An 18,293-nucleotide genomic window follows, 5' to 3' on the forward strand; every position below is an offset into this window, starting at 1 on the left:
CCCCCCCCCACCCCCACCACCCCAAGCAAGAATTTGCCCCTAAATAATTGATTTCTGGAAAGCAAAAGCACAGCATATGGAAGGAAATCTTAATTCTCAGTGCTCTGTTCAGGTATGGTAGTAGTTTACAATCTCCAAAGACCCAGATAAATTGGTTGCAAGGGCAGGTAGGGCTGTACTGAAACACAGAAACTCTGAAAAATTAAACTAGGGGAAAATCTTTAGGAAGATTTAAATAGCACTTTCAACAGAACACATTGCTGCTATTGCAAGGTGGTCATGTCAATGTCTGTGATGCGCTACAGCTGACAGCTAACTTAACCATACTGCTCCGTAGAAGTTGCATTAGCTATATAATGTCATTGCTTTTAGAGCAATTTGTATAGTGTTTTCCTTAACACTGATTTTTGTTTTATTTTTTTTAATTTGAGTGCCGGGGCAAGGATTGGTTGTCAGCTATCCTAATCTAATTAATTGTCACCCATACAGAAAGCTTCCTGTTTTCACAGGAAAAGTATGAACAAATGGAATGTCAAAGGAAACACAATTTTTCAGGTAAGATCTGAACCTTTTACAAGACATGGGCCCACATTTGGAAAATTTTGTCATTTAGTCCTGTTGAAATCAATAAGAGCTTCACAGTTGACTTTAATGGGTCCACAGATTCAGTCCAAAGTTTGAAGACAATATTCATAAGGAAACAACACAAGGATAATTTTTAGGTCTCAGGACGCAAATCATAAATAAACGATTCCTTAAGTATACTTGCTGTATAGTCTGTGAATCAAATCCTCTTTGCAATACTGATCACTCTGCTCCACAGTCTAACCAGCCACACATTGACTGAGCATCCCCGTTTATTTAATTGAAAAAAGGAGCATTGACAAAAGTGTGTTCCGCCATTAGTGAGGAATTAAACTTTGCTAGAGTTATAAGGACTCAAGCTATTGTTATAACCAGTGAGTGGGTATGACACAGAAGTACAGGGCTGCCCAGAGGGTGGGGCAAGTGGGGCAATTTGCCCCAGGCCCCACAGGGGCCCCCACAAGAGTTTTTTGGGGCCCCTGGAGCAGGGTCCTTCACTCGCTCCAGGGGCCCCAGAAAACTGTCATGGGGCCCGGGCCCCTGGAGCGTCTTCCGCTCCGGGTCTTTGGCGGCAATTTGGTGGCGGGGGGTCCTTCTGCTCCGGGACCCACCGCCGAAGTGCCCCAAAGACCCGCAGCGGTGGGTCCTTCCACCCTGGGGCCCGCCACCGAAGACCCCAGGACCTCTGGACGGCCCTGCAGAAGCACAGTTAGAAGCAGGGAAACAAACGCTTTTTGCTTTTGCTGTGTAGATATGCCCTTTCTTCCCTTTCTGTGTTTTGGGGAGTGTAGCTGCCCTATGGATTCTCCCCCCACTCTTTGGTACCAGTGGTAGAAGAGGTGTCTCCTTTCTATCTGCCTCGTCTACACAAAGATCTGTTCCCTCACCAACTCCGCCTTCCCCTCAGCTCCAAGGGGATAAGAAAACCGAAGAGGAGGTGCCTCCTACACCACCTTAGATGAACCCCAGTGGGAAAAGACCTAAGAGATAACAAAATGGACCTGTGAGCATCTTATCCCCTCCTGATGTTCCATATTGGGTTGTGGGGGAGTAAATTTAAAGGGCAAATGAAGGATCGGATGGGAGCAGTTGAGGAAGGTGGGAAGAGGACAAAAGAGGAAAGGGACAAGTATAGAGGGGGGAGGAAAATGGAGAGATGGGAGAACAGAGGGGAGTATTAGATGGCAAAAGAGGGGAAATATAGGGAAAACCTGAAGTCCGTAGAACTACTCATATAGTGCTCATCACCATGAATAAGAGTTGCATAATCAGGGCCTTATTGTCTTGCTTCTTGCTCCTTAGTAAGACGAGAGCTCTAAATTCAACTAAACATAGCCCGGTAAGGCTCAGGAACCATAAGACCTTGATGCAGTACTGAGAGCTAAATTTTTGGTTTTAGATACTTTGTTTTAGAAAATCTTAGACTATGAAGTTCACCTCCTAACAACTCAGGGTCAAACGTTTGAAGTCTGAGTTTTGCAGGCAATGCAATATCACACGCCTCTCGTCCGTTGTATACATCAGACCGACGCTGAGGAGCGGGGTACTCTGCCAGATTTCATAGTTACAGCCCTTCCCACCCTGTTATGGTATGTACATGAGAAAACCTGGTACACTGTAGGCTGTCCAATTTCTGATTTGTTTCCATTCATTATTGTAATCACTTGGGTCCCTTTCCCCGCCTTGTCACCCCCCTGTACCTTTACTGAATTTCTACTCTCCTTCCTCTAACAAAATGCCCACAGATGGTGTATGCGTCTTTTGTGTTCTCTTTTGATTTTGTCCCCTGTCACTGCAATAATACATTCTCCCACTCTTCTATGTCCTTTCCTAGCTGCAACAAGGTCTGGAGCCTCATAATTTGAGATTTCTAACCACTCTCCTCTCTAGATCTTTTTCCTGATTGGCATCTCTTCAAATTTTTGACCCCTCATAGCATAATTCATTTTAATCCATTTTTACCAATCCTCTTCTCTTTACTTTATATTTGTCCATATTAAATTGCATAAGTTACTTGTAAACCTCATGCCTCCATTTTCCCCCTGGCCTCTTTGGAGCCAAGTATTCTTTTAATATTGCCAGTTTCATGATACTGTATCTGCAGATGTCTACCCCTGAGTGCACATTACTTCCTCCTATGTGATCTATAACCATTATTACCACTCCCTGGCCTCTGTTACCAATCCAATTTTATATCCAATTGAGTATTTCACCACCAGTACCGTACTTGCTAACCTGATAAATTAATCTGTTATGTGGTACTGTATTGAGAGTCTTTTCAAGCCAAGTAAATTATGTCTGCTTCTTCACCCCTGTCCACTCTCATTGTCACTTCCTCAAAGCAATGAATCAAGTTTGTTAAGCATGACCTCCTTATTGTAGATCCATCCTGACTATCTCTAACCAATCTATATTAAATCAGGACACAGAAAGACTCTCAAAGGGGGCCTGCTACATAAACATATCCTGAGGGTGCTTCATGTGGAGATGAGCCATGGGAATCACATTCACAGCTGAAGCTAACAGCACTTGTTCTCACTGAGATGGCAGCCTGAGATCTTTTGGAGAAAAAGAAATCTTTTCTCTGTATTTGTCTAGTATACTCCCTATTCGGGTAGCAAATATGATAGTTAAGAATGAGTATGGAACCAAGCTATACTTTATTAATTTATGATAAAGCCATTAAAAATACCAACAAACATGAATTGATACAAATCCTGTAGTCTCTCATACCTTCTTTGACTTTTACTATTGAATCCTGTGGATGAGAATGCTCGTGCACTTCTGAATGGTAAAAGTGCCATGATATAGGTTACACACTTCATGAAATAGTATGATAGATTAAACATTTTTTCCAATTGCCAAAATCCATCCACTGTGAAAAATCATTCCTAGTACCTATCTACCTGTATCAGCTTTGGAAAATCCTACTCCAACCACTCTTTCAGGGAAAATAATTTTTTTTGAAAGGCAAATAAAATAGCATTATTTTTTTCATGACCATCAGTCATCATGGTACACGGCTGGTGAACAGATCATAGCTTCCTACAAAACCAAGAAGTAACATAGGCCATGTCAACAATAATGTTACCTCTTTCTCCCCCTGCTCTCAGAGCTTGAGACTGTAATAACTGCTTGCTTTCTCTTGTGCACTATTGTTCACAGATGCTAATTCTGGGGGAAGGCCCTCTTGGAACATGTGACTTACTTTTGGGACTAAAAGCAGTCACGTTTGGGCTTCCTCTGATTTCTTTTGGCAAAGAGTTTTCTAGTCTGGGCCCCCACCTAGTCGGTGACAGTCTACACTTCGGTCATTCCAGCTTCATTGGCCTCGTTGCCTCTAGTTAGTTGTCTTGAAGGGTTGTGCAGGATGAGGTGATTTCCAAGGTAGCGAAGTCCCAATTCATTAGTGCTTTAGAGACTAAAATCGAGACTTTTAATTGTGTTCTGAAATGCGTAGGGAGTCAGTGATGGTTGTAGTGTGTGATGTGTTAGAATCTGGAGAAGTGCACTACTGTCTGCAGTAATAACTTACCTTTCCCAGCCCTGAAGAGCTCTGTATGGTTTGAAATCTTATCGCTCTCACTCATAGAAGTTGGTCCAATAAAAGATATTACCTCATCCATCTTGTCTCTCTCATTCAGCCTCTATGGCAGTTTCATTCACCCTCAGTTGGAATAGTCTCAGCAGGAAATGATGACAGTGTGGTTCACAGTATCTAGAGCTTCTCCTGAGATGGAGGAAGCATGGTTTTCTGGCCAGCCAAAGATGGAAGAAACCATTCCTTGCTGCTGACACTAATCGTGAGTTGAATGTGAGCTCAAGGCTTTGTGCCACCTTGGTGATCTGTTTTAGGCTCTCAGTCATTAGTGAAGTAAGAATATTAACACATTCCTCCAAGTGCTTTCCCCATCCCTGAAGTCATTTCTGTTTTTCCTGAGCTGTCTGAGCCAGTAGCTCTGCATCCATCCATTGATTTCTTCCATGCATTTGGACATAGGCCACAACATTTTAGCTTGACAAGAGAAGATACTTTGCTACCTGATTGTCCTGCAAGAGGATCTGACTTGCCAAGCTGATTTCTTTAAGGTTTCTGATGTTGCAAGTATTACTGCATTTACAGATTGGAACTTCATATTAATCCGCAGTTAGTTGCCTGAGTTACACCACACAAATGTTGATATGCCATTATGCCGATCACAGAATATATGTTTATACTGCAATTACTAGCGATGTGATATTTCTAGCCTGAACTGTGCTTTGATTTTTTGGGTTTCTTTCTTTACTTGGCTAAGAAAGCCATGATTTTTTAACAGAGCTTCCAGAACTTCTGTTTCATCATAAAGTGCATGAGCAATCTGAGCTTTCATATAGCAGCCCTCTGCTATTTCTTTATATCCTTAAAATATTTGTCCTTAAATTGTGCTTATCTGTGTTGACTTAGGCCCAGATTTTTAAAGGGTTTAGGCACCTAGTGGGATTTTCAAAAGCATCTATACACCTAACATCCATTGAAAGCAATGGGTTTTAGGCTTCTAGATACTTCTGAAAAGGTAACAAGGTATCTTCTCTCATCAAACTAAAATGTTGTGGCCTATGTTACACCCTTGTGCTGTTTCTTCCCCCCGAGCCAGTGCCCCGCGTTGCCCCTCCCTACCCAGCACCCACCCCTTCTCCCCGAGGGCCCACGCCCACGCTGCCTCTTCCCCTCCAAGATTCCGGCCCCTAATCCCCCATCGCTCATCCTTTAAAAGTGATGGGGCCATGGTCCCCTGCTTCCCCTCGCCCATTCTGGCTCCTCTCACCCAGTGAGGAATTCTCTTGGCAGCTTCTTACACCCGGCACATGGGTCCCAGCAGAGAGTCCATAAACAATCCCTCCCCGCTCCCACCCAGAGGAGTACACACTCTGCCTTATTAGCATCCCAGTGGATCTCAAAGGCAGAGAAGCAGCTATCTGCAGCTCATATCTTATGAGTCATAGGCTATGAGAGACACTGTGAGATGGCATGCTGCTGTGGGGGCAGCCTGGATGTGGATCCACATAAAAGATGGTCAGCGGCTCATGGGTCAGCTACATGTTGATTGTGGTGAATGCGGAACTACATTTTTCTATCCATGTGGGGCTCTACTGACAGCTGTTGAACCCTTTCAGAGGTATAGGATACTTCTTCAACATCAGAAGCAAATGCTGGTGGGACAGTCTGGACACTGAATGACTTCCTGCTCATTTACGGGATTCAACTCAAACTGAAGACTTTAAGTATTGTTCTTACTCTCAGTGGGGTAAGCTTCAACTCTGGAATACTACTGTGAGACTACAATGCTGGCCAAACAGCATTTAATTGTTAGCTAGTAAACTCTGCAACCTTTCCTCTGAGAATTCATGGTGCTGTCTGTGACACATTGATTCTGATCCATTTGGACATCTCTTAAAATTGCTAACAAATCCCTAAGTCATCCAAATTGAGCTCAAAAATTTGCAGAATACTAAAATTCACATGTCCACAGAACACACTAGGAAAACAATTTACTAAAAATGTCTGAACAATAAATTAACGACTTTACCAACAGGCCTCTGCAAAGAGCAAGAAAAAGAGGGCAAAGTACATCAGCCTTTCCATAGCCTTAGAAATAAAGAAGCTGATGAGAGATATCTCTCACTCAGTCTCTCTGAAGGCATACATTATGCAGGCTTTATGATTATGCAGTGAGACTATAGTCTTACTAATCAAGCTCCCAGTGACATGACAGATGTGAGGTTCCACAAAAACCCTTAAGAGTTGTATCTTCAGTGCTAAAAGGAGCCATGGATGTGGGAAACTCGCTTCCTTCTCCTTTCTTTGTGGCAGACCCTCCCATTATAACTATGCTACCACTATGTATGTAAGTTTGACAAGTAAAGGGGTCTGAGGCTGTAATAGCTTCTTATAATTATCTCATAGATGATCACGTATATTAGAAATATTGCCAAGATAGTTCTCAGTCTCTAAGTCCTGCTGGACTCAGCTATGCTTATGGATGCCTGATTAACCAGGAATACTTTCTTCCAACTTTGCTGGTCTAGGGACTTGTCACATCTCAGTCACTGTCACATGTATTTGTTGCCTATATATAAGACCACACTAACGTAATACCAAGGGTTGACAAAGTGGGCAAGTTGGAGGCTTCATTTGGTGAAGACTCTGTCTGTCCATCTTCTAAGTGATACAGATCAATGACAGCTCATTACACCGCTATTCAGTACTTTGTCCTGATGGCTGCTCCAATGCAAGATAAAATACAAAGTTCTGATTACTATCTATCTAAAGACCCAGGTACCGTGCAAGACCACCTGCCCTTCTGTGCTTTCAAGCCATATTCATACTATCACTCCTCAAAGAAACTTGCAGGAGGCATCAGCAAGGGATTCTTCATGGCAGGTCCTTGACTCTAAAACTCACTCCACCTGGTAAGTCACCACTGCCTGAACCTGCCAACCTTTCAGAGGCAATGCAAAAATGCATCTCTTTAGTCTGGTTGACTAAATGCACAATAAATGCTGGCGCACCTCCCTCCCCCCCCATCTGATGGGACAAACCTTTTCCTGGAGGATGCCAGTTGTTTTCTAGGCTGACAATATGTTATGGCAAGGGGCACTCAAATACCACAGTTATAGGTGCCTTATAAAGGTATGTAAAAATAAGATTTCAACTTTCTATAAAGAATACTGCTTACTTTTCCCATCTATACTGAGCTTATGTATCTCTCAGACATCTGGTGAGAAATAAAGATGAGTGGGATGTGCTCAGTGAACCTGACCCATACAATAAATGGTTTATGAGAGATTATGCTATATGATGAGACTACAAAAACCTGATGATAATAGGTTTATTTATTGATAGCAAATAAAATTCACGAAGTGCGAAGATGAAAACTGCACTGTAGGGAATTGGGCCAGGAGGACATTAGGAAAAGAGTGTGTGTATTACATGTAAATGAAGTTAAAAGTTGCCTAAAGGCTTCTGATTCCATGAGCAAAGCCTCTGAGGAGAGAATATGAAAGCCTTTAATGCTGCTAAAGCTTTGCCAGCCTGCTATTTGCATATTTTGCCTACAAACCAAAACGCTGTATTAATTCATTTTTATTTACCTTTCTGAGGCTTCCAAAAGAAACCTCACAGGGAGCCATTAATAACACAGCTTCATAAGAGATAATTTTCAGAGAGGCTTTGCAGGTAGTGACTGAAGGGGAGAAAAAATGTGTCAAATTTATGTTATTAACAATATAATCCTTAAACAGACGATATCTTGAAGACTAAGTCATCTTCAGATTTGAAGTAAAAACTGCATGATTCTTACCCATTTCTTTTTGTTAATTTATTTTGAACATTCTCTCTCTCTCTCTCTTTAAATGTTTACTAGGTTTATATAGTAAGAAAAAGAGGAAGGATGGTCTTGTGGTTAAGGCCCTGGCCTGGGGTCCAGTTTCGGTTCCCCAAGTTGCCACAGGCTTTCTGCATAAACTTGGGCTAATCACGCTCTTGGCCTGGATGCACAAAAAGAGTTGGGTACCTACGTTCCTGTAATAGGTGCCTCAGACCCAGTTTTGTTACCAGTGCGATGCACAGACCTTTCACTGAGCCCCTTAGGTGCCTAAACTCGCCTAGTGCCTAGTGCCTAAATTTTTGCAGTAAAAGTTCCCTAGGAAGCAATGTTTCTACCTCTGGGCATGCATACTGTGCCTCCCTCTAAGCATCTGGGGCCTGGCTCCCACCTAAGCGCTGGTGTGATTTGGCCACCTAAGACATGTGCAGGGCCTGATTTGGTAAGCGCCCTCTGAGCACACCTACTGGATCTGGCCCCTCAGGCAAGCTTACAGAAAAAAGCTAGAGGCAGAGGGGGAGCTCCCTGATAATTTTTAGCCCAGAGATTAGAGTATTCACTTAGGATATAGGAGACCCCCAATCCTCATCTATCTGAGAGGGAGGAGAGAGGATTTAAACAGAGATCTACCACTACTTAGGTAAGTGCTTTAACCATTGAGGTTAGGGATATTCTGATATGGGCCTCTTTAAATCTCTCCTGCTGAAGCCATCACACTGTGGATAAATAATTAGTCTTTTGAGCCAGCTTCACAAATCCCAGTAATTTTCTAGGCACCTGGAAGTTAGGCATTGTGATTCTCAGTGACCCAATATCTAACTCCTTTTGTGCATCCAGGCCTCTGTTCCTTAGTTCCTCCACCATGATACCCAATGCTTTTTCAGAGTCACTGCTTCCCTGGGTAGAGTCCCTCATCCTTTAAATAGAGCCTACATGTTTTGGTCCCATATTTATACATTAACATTTAGCCATATTAAGATGCATATTGTTTGCTTGCACCCAGTTTACCAAGCAATCCAGTGCAGCTGAGGACTGACTCCAAAACTTCCTATTTAATGGGAGAAAGATTTGGCCTATGTTCTCTCAGGACCAGAATATGAACTCTGTTCACTGATGAGCAGTCACTCACAGAAATAGCCCCATTGAAATCAACAGAACTATTCCTGTCAGTAACTGCTCAGCAAGGTGAGTAGGAGTTTATAATCTAGCCCCAGTTCATACAGTAAAGCTAGAGGCAACCAAAAGGTGCACTCTTCACACAGTAAAAGTACTGAAGAAATGCAGAGTAAAGCAGACAGTTCAGCTACAGTGTCTACCCTTAACAGATGCAGGAGAATAATGCAGTGCACAGAAGAAAAACATGTGAAGAGAAACAAAAGTAAAGTGAAGGAAGGAAGTAGCAATATGTTTCCTACAGAAAGTTATACTGAAAGGCTAGAGTCAATTCTGATTGTACTTAATCAATTGTTTTTTTTTTTTTTTCATATAAAGTCAGAGAAAGACTACATGTGAAAGACTCCTGATCAAGGTCAATTTGTGCCAGTAGCTATTCCTTATACAAGAAGCACCCTTGTGGCATGCTTAGCAAGATCATCTGCAAAGCTGATTAGTACCAAAGCCTGAAGACATTTCTAATAGATTACTCCATACAGCAAGATAGTAGAAGAAGGAGAAAAGAGGGATTTCTGGTAAGAGGACTTACAAAAATGCCTTTGCAAGTGGTCTACAAGATTTGTTTAAAGTAGACATAGGAAATGTTCTAAAGGAATTATGACAATGAAAGAAAAACTAGAAAGGAGGTCAGCTAGAATATTGAATCGCTACGAAATCATGTAGCTCTCGTCCTATAAAAATAAATATTTGAGATTAGTATCTCCTAAAATTAGAACTCAGTGCATTACCACAGGAGAGCTGAACAGACTTTTTGGGTATAGGCAAAGTAGTACCCAAGCAAGAACTAAATAAGATGTGTTATATGTATTTCCAATGTGCAGTACAAACATCTCATGGAATGAGAAACAATAAAATATGTGCACATGGCATGATGCAGGGACCACTTTTTATAAACAAACCCTAAAAGTCCATAGGGAATCAGTGTCTCACATTTATCATGATAGAGAAGAGCTCTGCTTTTGTACAATATCTGTGTTCTTTTGCAGCATGTTCAGTATGCTTCTTTGGGAAGAGTTTGTGTGTATTTATGTTTATATGGACATACACACAATCACAATATGTATTTACTTTGGGCCAAACTATGCCTGTAAATCATTGTCTTCACTAGACGCAGTGCAGAGCTGTAACAGTCCTGAGGGAGTCATGGCGTGTCATGTCTCAAGAAGGCACTATACTTTCTGAAGTGCCAGGGAATGTGAAAACTGCTACAGCCCTTTCAGGCACTGATGACTGACACATATGAGAAGAAGTAGCCATAGTTCCACCTACTGTTCTCCTTCACTTTTTTGGGGTACCAAGCACTTCCAGGGCAGCATCTCTGTAGCAGTCCTGCAATCCCCTGAGTTCAGTTACTAAAATTTGGACTGGTCCATATATGGGCTGAGCAAGGTGGGAAAGTAGCTTTCTATGATAGAATCTTGTATTACTGCATAGAGGCCAACAAGAATCTAGCTGCTGATTAATACCATAATGCAAAATTGTTGACATTTAAAAAAAACTTTTTCAGGGACAATTCTCCAAATAAATGGGGGAGGCTGGAAAAAGATGGGGAGCTGTGTACAGATGGAATTTTAGTTTATTTTCTATATGCGTGTATTAATTATTTAGGCCTTTAAAGGCTTAGGGTATCCAGAATCTGGATGCTATTCTGAACTTATAGGACCTGATTCTCCTAAGGCCCTTTTATCCTGTTCTGGCAGGGGGGGAAAATTGCTGTAAAGTAGTTATAAATGGCCTTCTGAGAAAACACTTCCCTAAATGGAGCCAGGTTCCCTGGTTCTGCACCTTGTGTCCGTATTGTCAGTTCTAATCATTCCAAAATCATGAGTTAATCCCCCCCAAAATCATTAGATTTTAAATATATACATATTAATAAAACATGTTGCTTTTCACCAGTCTTCTGACTCTTTAGAGCAAAGCCACCTATTGCCAACAAATCTATGATCATCTCAGGCTCAAAATTCAACCTTCAACACATACACAAAAAGATAGACCTCCTTGTTCACTCCTCAGAAGGAACTCCGCTTCCCTCATCCTATCCCCTGGGGTGTGGGCAGCTGCTATTCTCAGTGTTGCCATCTCTCACGATTTTGTTACCTGGTTTGCGATAATTGTTGTTTTCAATAAAGCTCAAATGTAGGAATCTTATTATCAACAGCGAATCAATTCTTTTGTTTTTTAAAAAGTAAGTTTCTAGCCCTCAGGGTTGCAGAGGAAAGCCTGAAAATGTGCCCTGTAAATGCACCAACAAAGGAAAAGAACCCCAAATGTATTTTTAAAATCTCATTCTTTTTAAGCCAATCTCATTGTTTTGGAGGTCTGACTCATGATTTCTGAATGCTTGGGGTTGGCAATACTGCATTCTTTCCCTCTCTATCCTTTCCCCCCTCCCCCCCAGCTAGAGAGGATAGGCAGCTGCCCCACTCACGATCTCCCACAGTGCCTCTGGTCCTCCATCTGCCCCCTACATTAATTCGCTCCTCATATTTCTCCTTCACCTCACAGTCTCCCCCAAATCATATTTTCCTTTGCTTTCACACCACATACCCCTGCCCCCTCCTCAGTCTGCCTTATGCCTCCCACATTCTTCTGCATCCTTTCAGTTTCCTCTGAGCCTACCCCTCAATCTCTGCCTGCTCGCCACATTACTCTGACTCCACATCCATGTCCCTCTGTCTCCTCCCTCCTCAAGCACTTACACATGAATAGGGTGGACTGGTGGTGGGTGGAACGGCTGCTGCTCTCTGCTCTAATGACAAGAACCTCTGTATGATCCCTTTGCACTGATGTTCATGCTCTATAGTTCTAATATGATGATTATTTTATAATCCATTAATATATTTTAACTAAAGTTCCAGATTGACAATAGAGTAATTGTTTTGCTCGATTATTTAAATGCTTAAGACTTTGCTAGCATGGCAGGGTTTCTTAGATATGTCAGCTTTGATTACCTGAACTGCATCCTCCCTCCCCACCCCACCCCAAAACACATGGCTTTTTTTTAAATATGAAATGTTTGAGATCAGTGATCCTTTCTCTGTTCTGTTTTTCATACTTAACTACTAAGCAGTCTTGAAGAAAATCAGAGAGGAATTTAAAAAAAAAATCCCAAAATCTTAGATTACTGTAATAAGCTCTGCATAGGTGGATCCATGAGCCCAACTTCAGTCAATGGGGCTCCATGTGGCTACTGGAGTTTAGCCACATAGAGCTCATTGTAGGACTGTGGCCTTAAGCAGGGGTAGCCTATCTTGTAGAAAACAAGCAGCCACATTTTCCACTCCTGTGCTACACAACATTCATTGGAATATAAAGGTTCTGGGCCAGAATATGCTCTGTTACACTAGTGCAACCCATGAAATTGGCCCAATATTTTGGCCACCAGAGGGCACATTCCACATTTGGGGCAAGGATTGTAGTTTTGTTCTGTGTTTGTACCAGCGCCTAGCACAATGGAGTCCTGGTCATAGGCGCTGTCTTTCCCTCTTTCCTGTACGTGCTCGGACAACAGCGTGCTCAGGGGAGGAGGAGGTGAGGTGGGGTGGGGTGGGCGGGGTGAGACGAGCTTGGCTGCCGGTGGGTTCAGAGCATCCACTAACTTCTCCCCATGGGTGCTCCAGCCCCGGAGCACCCACGGAGTCAACGCCTATGGTCCTGGTCCATGACTGAGGCTCCCAGGCACTAGGCTAATACAATTAATCATTTTACAAAACTATTTAAAGAATGCATTTTGTCAAAGAAACAAAGTGTAAGATATACTGCAGCAGTAACTCTTTGAAGCCTGGCATATTTATCATGGCAACCAAATGGTATAGTTGCAAAAATATGCACCAGCCAGAAAATTGTCTGGCTTTCATTAACATGACGTGCACTGTATTAATGATTTTAATCCTGGGGCAATTCTGTACCAAAAAATTTAAAAGTTCTGTGATGAAAATTAAAAATTCTGCACACAATATTGCAAAATTCTGCATATTTTATTTGTCAGAATAACACAAAGTAATCATGCCTGTTTGTTTCAATTATTTTGGTAATTTATTTAAAATACCTGTAAGCAAGTATGTCTGTAACAATACAGACAACAAAAAAAGATTCAGGAAATGTTTTTTGACAAATGGATTCCTTATTAGGCATCTTAATACAGAACTTTGAGTAATAATTAATTGAAACTATGGTAGAGAACTGTGTTTCCCCCACCCCCTCAGAAGCAGTGCAAAGGCTTGGGGGAGTCAGGTGTAATGAAGGAAATGAGGGAGACAAAGTAATTATTGGGAGTGAACCACGGAGGTTTGCTGGTCGTGGATGGGTGACATATGGAACAGATTTTTTGGGGGGGAGAGGAGAGGGATTATTAGGGAGCTGGGGAGCCTCCCCCAGGCAGACCTGGCTGACTGCTAGCCTCTCTCATTCAGTCAGGCATATCTGTCCCTGTCTCCGTGTGTTCCTGCACCCCCCCACCCTCTATCACTATGTGACCCTGCACCCTCACTCAGCTGTCCTCTCCCCAAGGGGCCCTGCAGCCCACTCCCAGTCAGCCCCTGCCCCAATCTGTCCCCCAGTAGCCCTTCTGAACCCCAGTGACCCCCAGCAGCCCCATGTGCCTTGTGCTGTCCATTCCCCCTCCCCCACCATTTCCCATGCTTCCTCACCTGGCCCCATGGACAGGATGCTGTGAGGAAGGCAGCCTCTTCTCCATCTCCCCTCTATATGGCTGGCTGCTCCTGACTGGTAACATCTGCCCTCTGAACATGCCACAGCAGCCACTGGTGGGCAAAAGACATAACTGCAGTGCCTCTCCGGCAGAATGTATTTTCTGTGGAGAAAAAAAATTCTGCAGGGGACATGAATTCTGCACATGTGCACTAGAACAGAATTCCCTTGGGAGTAATCTGATTTGCTTGAACTCTGTAGCAAATTGTGGAGGGTTTTGTTAATAAAAAATTTTCAGCAGCATTCATAGAGTACTAACTGGTGTCCAGTTTTTAGCCCTACAAATTCCCATCACTTTTTTGTGTGTTTTTATTACATTTTTAAACTTCATTACTATTCCTTCATTTATTCAGTCATTATTTTTCCCACTTTTTAAAAGAAAAATAACTGACAAGAAAGAAAAATATTTAATCTGAAACATTATGTTTTTTGTTGTAAAATGTATTTTGTTGTAAAATGGAGTCAAAGGTCCAGATGTCTATGTTCCTGCAGACGCACGTACAAATACTAGAATAATATACATAAATGAGGTCTTTGCACATGGAACTGCATAGACACACAATTTCAATAATTGTGAGTGCAGTTGCAGTAGATGTGTATAGAAATGCAAGTAAATGTGCACTCGCACTTCTTTTTATGTGAAATTAGTCCTCTTTCTTATACAAATTTGGTATTTTGCATGTACAAAAACCCATTAAAATGAATAAAACCTCACCTGTTTGCAAAATTAATTCCCTAATTGCTTCATCTGGTCCTGAATTTGTTGTTAGAATATCTGCTAGATTTAATTTTGTTTAGTTGTTTTTAAAGTAGTAGTCATAATCACCTTCATCAATCGGGCTGCTCACAGAGAGAGAGCACTCATCACAACACATCATTTGTGTTGTTCTAGCCCGTCCTTCAGCCACCACTGGCCTGACTGTCAGTGGCACTAGACACCCAATCAGCGTAGCGCACTGTAGCCCAGAACCCCTGAGCAATCTGCTAGCCTCAGCCTCCCAGGTAGCTGGGATTACAGGCACGTGCAACCATGCCCAACATAGTAGTCATAATAATTAATAAAAAATTGTCATCCATATACATGTGATAGTTAAAAAATATCCACTACATTAGAAAATAATTTGCTTTGCCTAAATGGTTAAGTTAAACATACAGTTTTGAATAAAGTAGAATATAAAGCATTTCAAGCAAGGTCCCTTTTATCCGCAAAGTCATGCTAAATCGATCTGATATACCTAACTATAATATTCACACTCCACCCCACCCATGTAACACTGCTGGGTGTTACTCAGGTTAGCATTCTCTTTCATTTTCCTTCTCATACTATGGAGAAATAAAATTGGAATTTATTCACAGATGCACTTGTAAGAGCCTAAGAAGTTATGCGGTGTGCTTTTTGGAGAACTCTTCTCCTGTCAGCTTTCACTAGCACATACACTTTCCAGTTTCTTCCTAGTTTGTACCTTTCATAATGTCAGCTGCATTAATTTAACTCCTCAGCTGTGATTTGCAGTTTACAGAGACTAAACCTGGGCTAAAAGGAACTTGGTGAATGCTTCTGCCTTTTGCCATCATTTTCTTGGTCTGAAGATAACGGTGGCAACACTGACAATGCTAGAAAAATAAACAAATGAATAAGATAGGGAGAGCACGTCAGACTTTTACGCTAAGAAATAAAAGGCAATTATACAGAGATATGGAGAGAGGTTGCTGAAAGAAACGTAAGATGTGATGTACTGCTGAGAAAAGATGTCAGTTTTGTAAAAGCATCATTTTGACCTAATTCTTTACTGTTTGGCTTTTATTCGCATTGTTCTACTTCTTATGAGGATCAAGTGCTGGACTTATACTTACAAGATGAGTAAGAATCACTTTTAGGTGTAAGAGGATCCCAGTTTCGTCAATTCTATTCCCTCTGAACACAAGGTTCCTGGTGTTCCCCGACCTTCTTTCTACGTAACAAAGGAAAATGTTTGTTATTGCCATTGCTCCCAATCCCACTGCTTTTGCCACTGAATGGTGCCACATGCAGCTGCACTGTTTCCACATTTCTAAAATTGGTTGAAGCAGAGCCAACTGTTTCAGGAGGCTTAGAGCTTGTCTACACTTGAAAGTTAATTCAGATTAAGCTAGGGTGTGAATTTGAAGTCCAATAGCTATTCCAGAATAACTTTCTGTGTAGACAAGGCCTTAGAAAGATAACTAGGGAAAGGTACAGAACTGGTGAGAGGGAAAGGACTTGTTCAAACTGGATGGATTGACGCCATCTACAACATCCAAAAGCTAAAAGTTATTCAAGCCCCCTTAAAGTTTATCGACTTAGATTCTCTTTCTCTGAGATGGAATTTGAGAGCTTTTGGAGCATTTTTTTTCTCTGAACAGTATGAGAATTATTAAATGGGCTATACAGCATCTAGGCTGCTTGACACAGGCTAAAGTAAAGGTAAGCATGGGGAGTAAAGCTTCCCCGTCCTCTGCTAAAAGCAGAGGGAGACCTCGTCCCTGTTCTCCCAGGCATGGATAAGCAATGTTCCCGCCCAGCTTTCCTTGGCATGGACAACCAGTGCCCCTGCTCCTCCTCCTTCCTTACTGATGTGGTGCGAGCTCTCGCTCCTGCTTCTGTCTACTTTGCTCACTGCTCCTTGGTGTCATCTATGAAATGTGTTTTCTGACTCAGAAGCTGGTTCCAAATGGACAGGTGCCCATTGCACATAAATCAGTGTGGCTGATACCTTTGTCGGCAGTCTCAGAAGAGAGACTTGATTACTTACATATGTATTCTTAGAGGGGTCCTTTCCAGATCAGGAGTGAAGCACATTGATAAGGGAGTGTGGGGAAGCTTGCACTGCTGAACCAGTGCTGTAGAAAAATGAGAAACGTGAATAAAAGACATTATTCCTGATCTCAATGACTTACTTATATTACTGAGATCAGTACTTTATTACTTTAGGCAAATGATATTAATCAAATTTTCCATGGTGAACAAAAGCCTGTGGCTGATGCATAACTTATGCTGCTGGGAGCACAGACTTAAAGCCCAGATTCAGCAAAATTTTTAAGCATGTGCTTGAGCCCTATTGAAAATGAGACTTAGGCAGGATTGGCTTCATGCTTATTGACACTAGGCAGGTGCCTGGGGCCCAAATTCATGGGAGAGGGGAAGGCAAAATGTTTTTTTAACAGATGCAAGAAGAATTTTACTCACTTGAGTGAGTGGTTTTGTGACCTGCTGCACTGGGTCGCATTGTGACACCACTTAAATTTGCCCTGGCTGCTCCTCTGTTATGACAGAGGGGTGATTGGATTGAATTTGAGTGAGATTGTGACCCCAGCCACCAGGTTGCAACACCACTCACTCAGATGAGTGAAGTTCTTTCAGTTCATGTGCAAATCCACACCAGTGCATGAGAGAGCAAAGCTAAGCCTCTCACGCAACTGAAATTCACTTTGCCTCTGCCAGCAGAGCCCAGGAGCGAGGGAAGCACTGGGTAAAGAAACTGCTTTCTTCTCCAACAGCAGTAAGTGAATGGGCTAGGATGGGGTTTAATGCAGTGGCATGTATGGGAGGAGACATCACTGAAGTGTGTGTGGCTTTTTTTCCCCTCCTTCTTTCCATTTCTTTCCTTCCATCTATCCTCCTTCAGATTAGAAAGTGGGGGCTCCAGAAGTGTATATTTGCTGCTGGCCCTGGACTTAGGGTAAAGAGCCGAAGGTCCAGATCCTCAAAGCTATTTAGGGTCCTACTTTCAGTGGAAGTTAGGAGCCTTAATACCTTTGAGGATCTGGGCCTAAGTGTCTTAGAAACCTAAGTTCTACTTTCAAGAATTATTTAAGAACTTAGGATCCTAAATATCATGTAGGATATGTCTACACTGCGATTTAAAAAAACCCACCACAGCACCAAGTCGCAGAGCCTGGGTCTGTTGACTTGGGCTCACATGCAGAGCTTGGGCTTGCAGAGCTAAAAATAGCAAGGTAGATGTTTGGGCTCTGGCTGAAGCCCGGGTGCTGAGATACCATGAGGGGGCAGGGTCTTAGACCCCAGTCTCAGCCTGATCATCTCCTCTGCAATTTTATAGCCCTGCAGCATGACCCCATGGGCCCAAGTCAGCTGACCCAGGCCAGCCACAGCAGTGTCGCAGGTCTTTTATTGCAGAACCCATCAGTGCTTTTGAAAATTTCACCCTTAAGCACATGCTTAACGTTAAGGAGATGCTTAAGTGCTTTGCTGAATCAGGGCCTCTGAAATGGTCAAACGTACTCAGACTGTTCGTCTAGATCCCTGCAAAGCCATCCTTCCAGGAGCCTCTGAGCCAGTACCTACTTCAGAATCTCATCTTTCCTCATATGTGGAAGCCAGGGGCTCTGTGCAAAAGGTCACACAGCTGTATGACTTATGCTTAGACATGCCTCCATGTTGGGGAGGAAATGGTGCCCATCCTCTCCCCATCCAAACACCAT

This window comes from Chelonoidis abingdonii, chromosome 4, assembly GCF_003597395.2.
Source record: "Chelonoidis abingdonii isolate Lonesome George chromosome 4, CheloAbing_2.0, whole genome shotgun sequence".
Lineage (NCBI taxonomy): Eukaryota > Metazoa > Chordata > Testudines > Testudinidae > Chelonoidis > Chelonoidis abingdonii.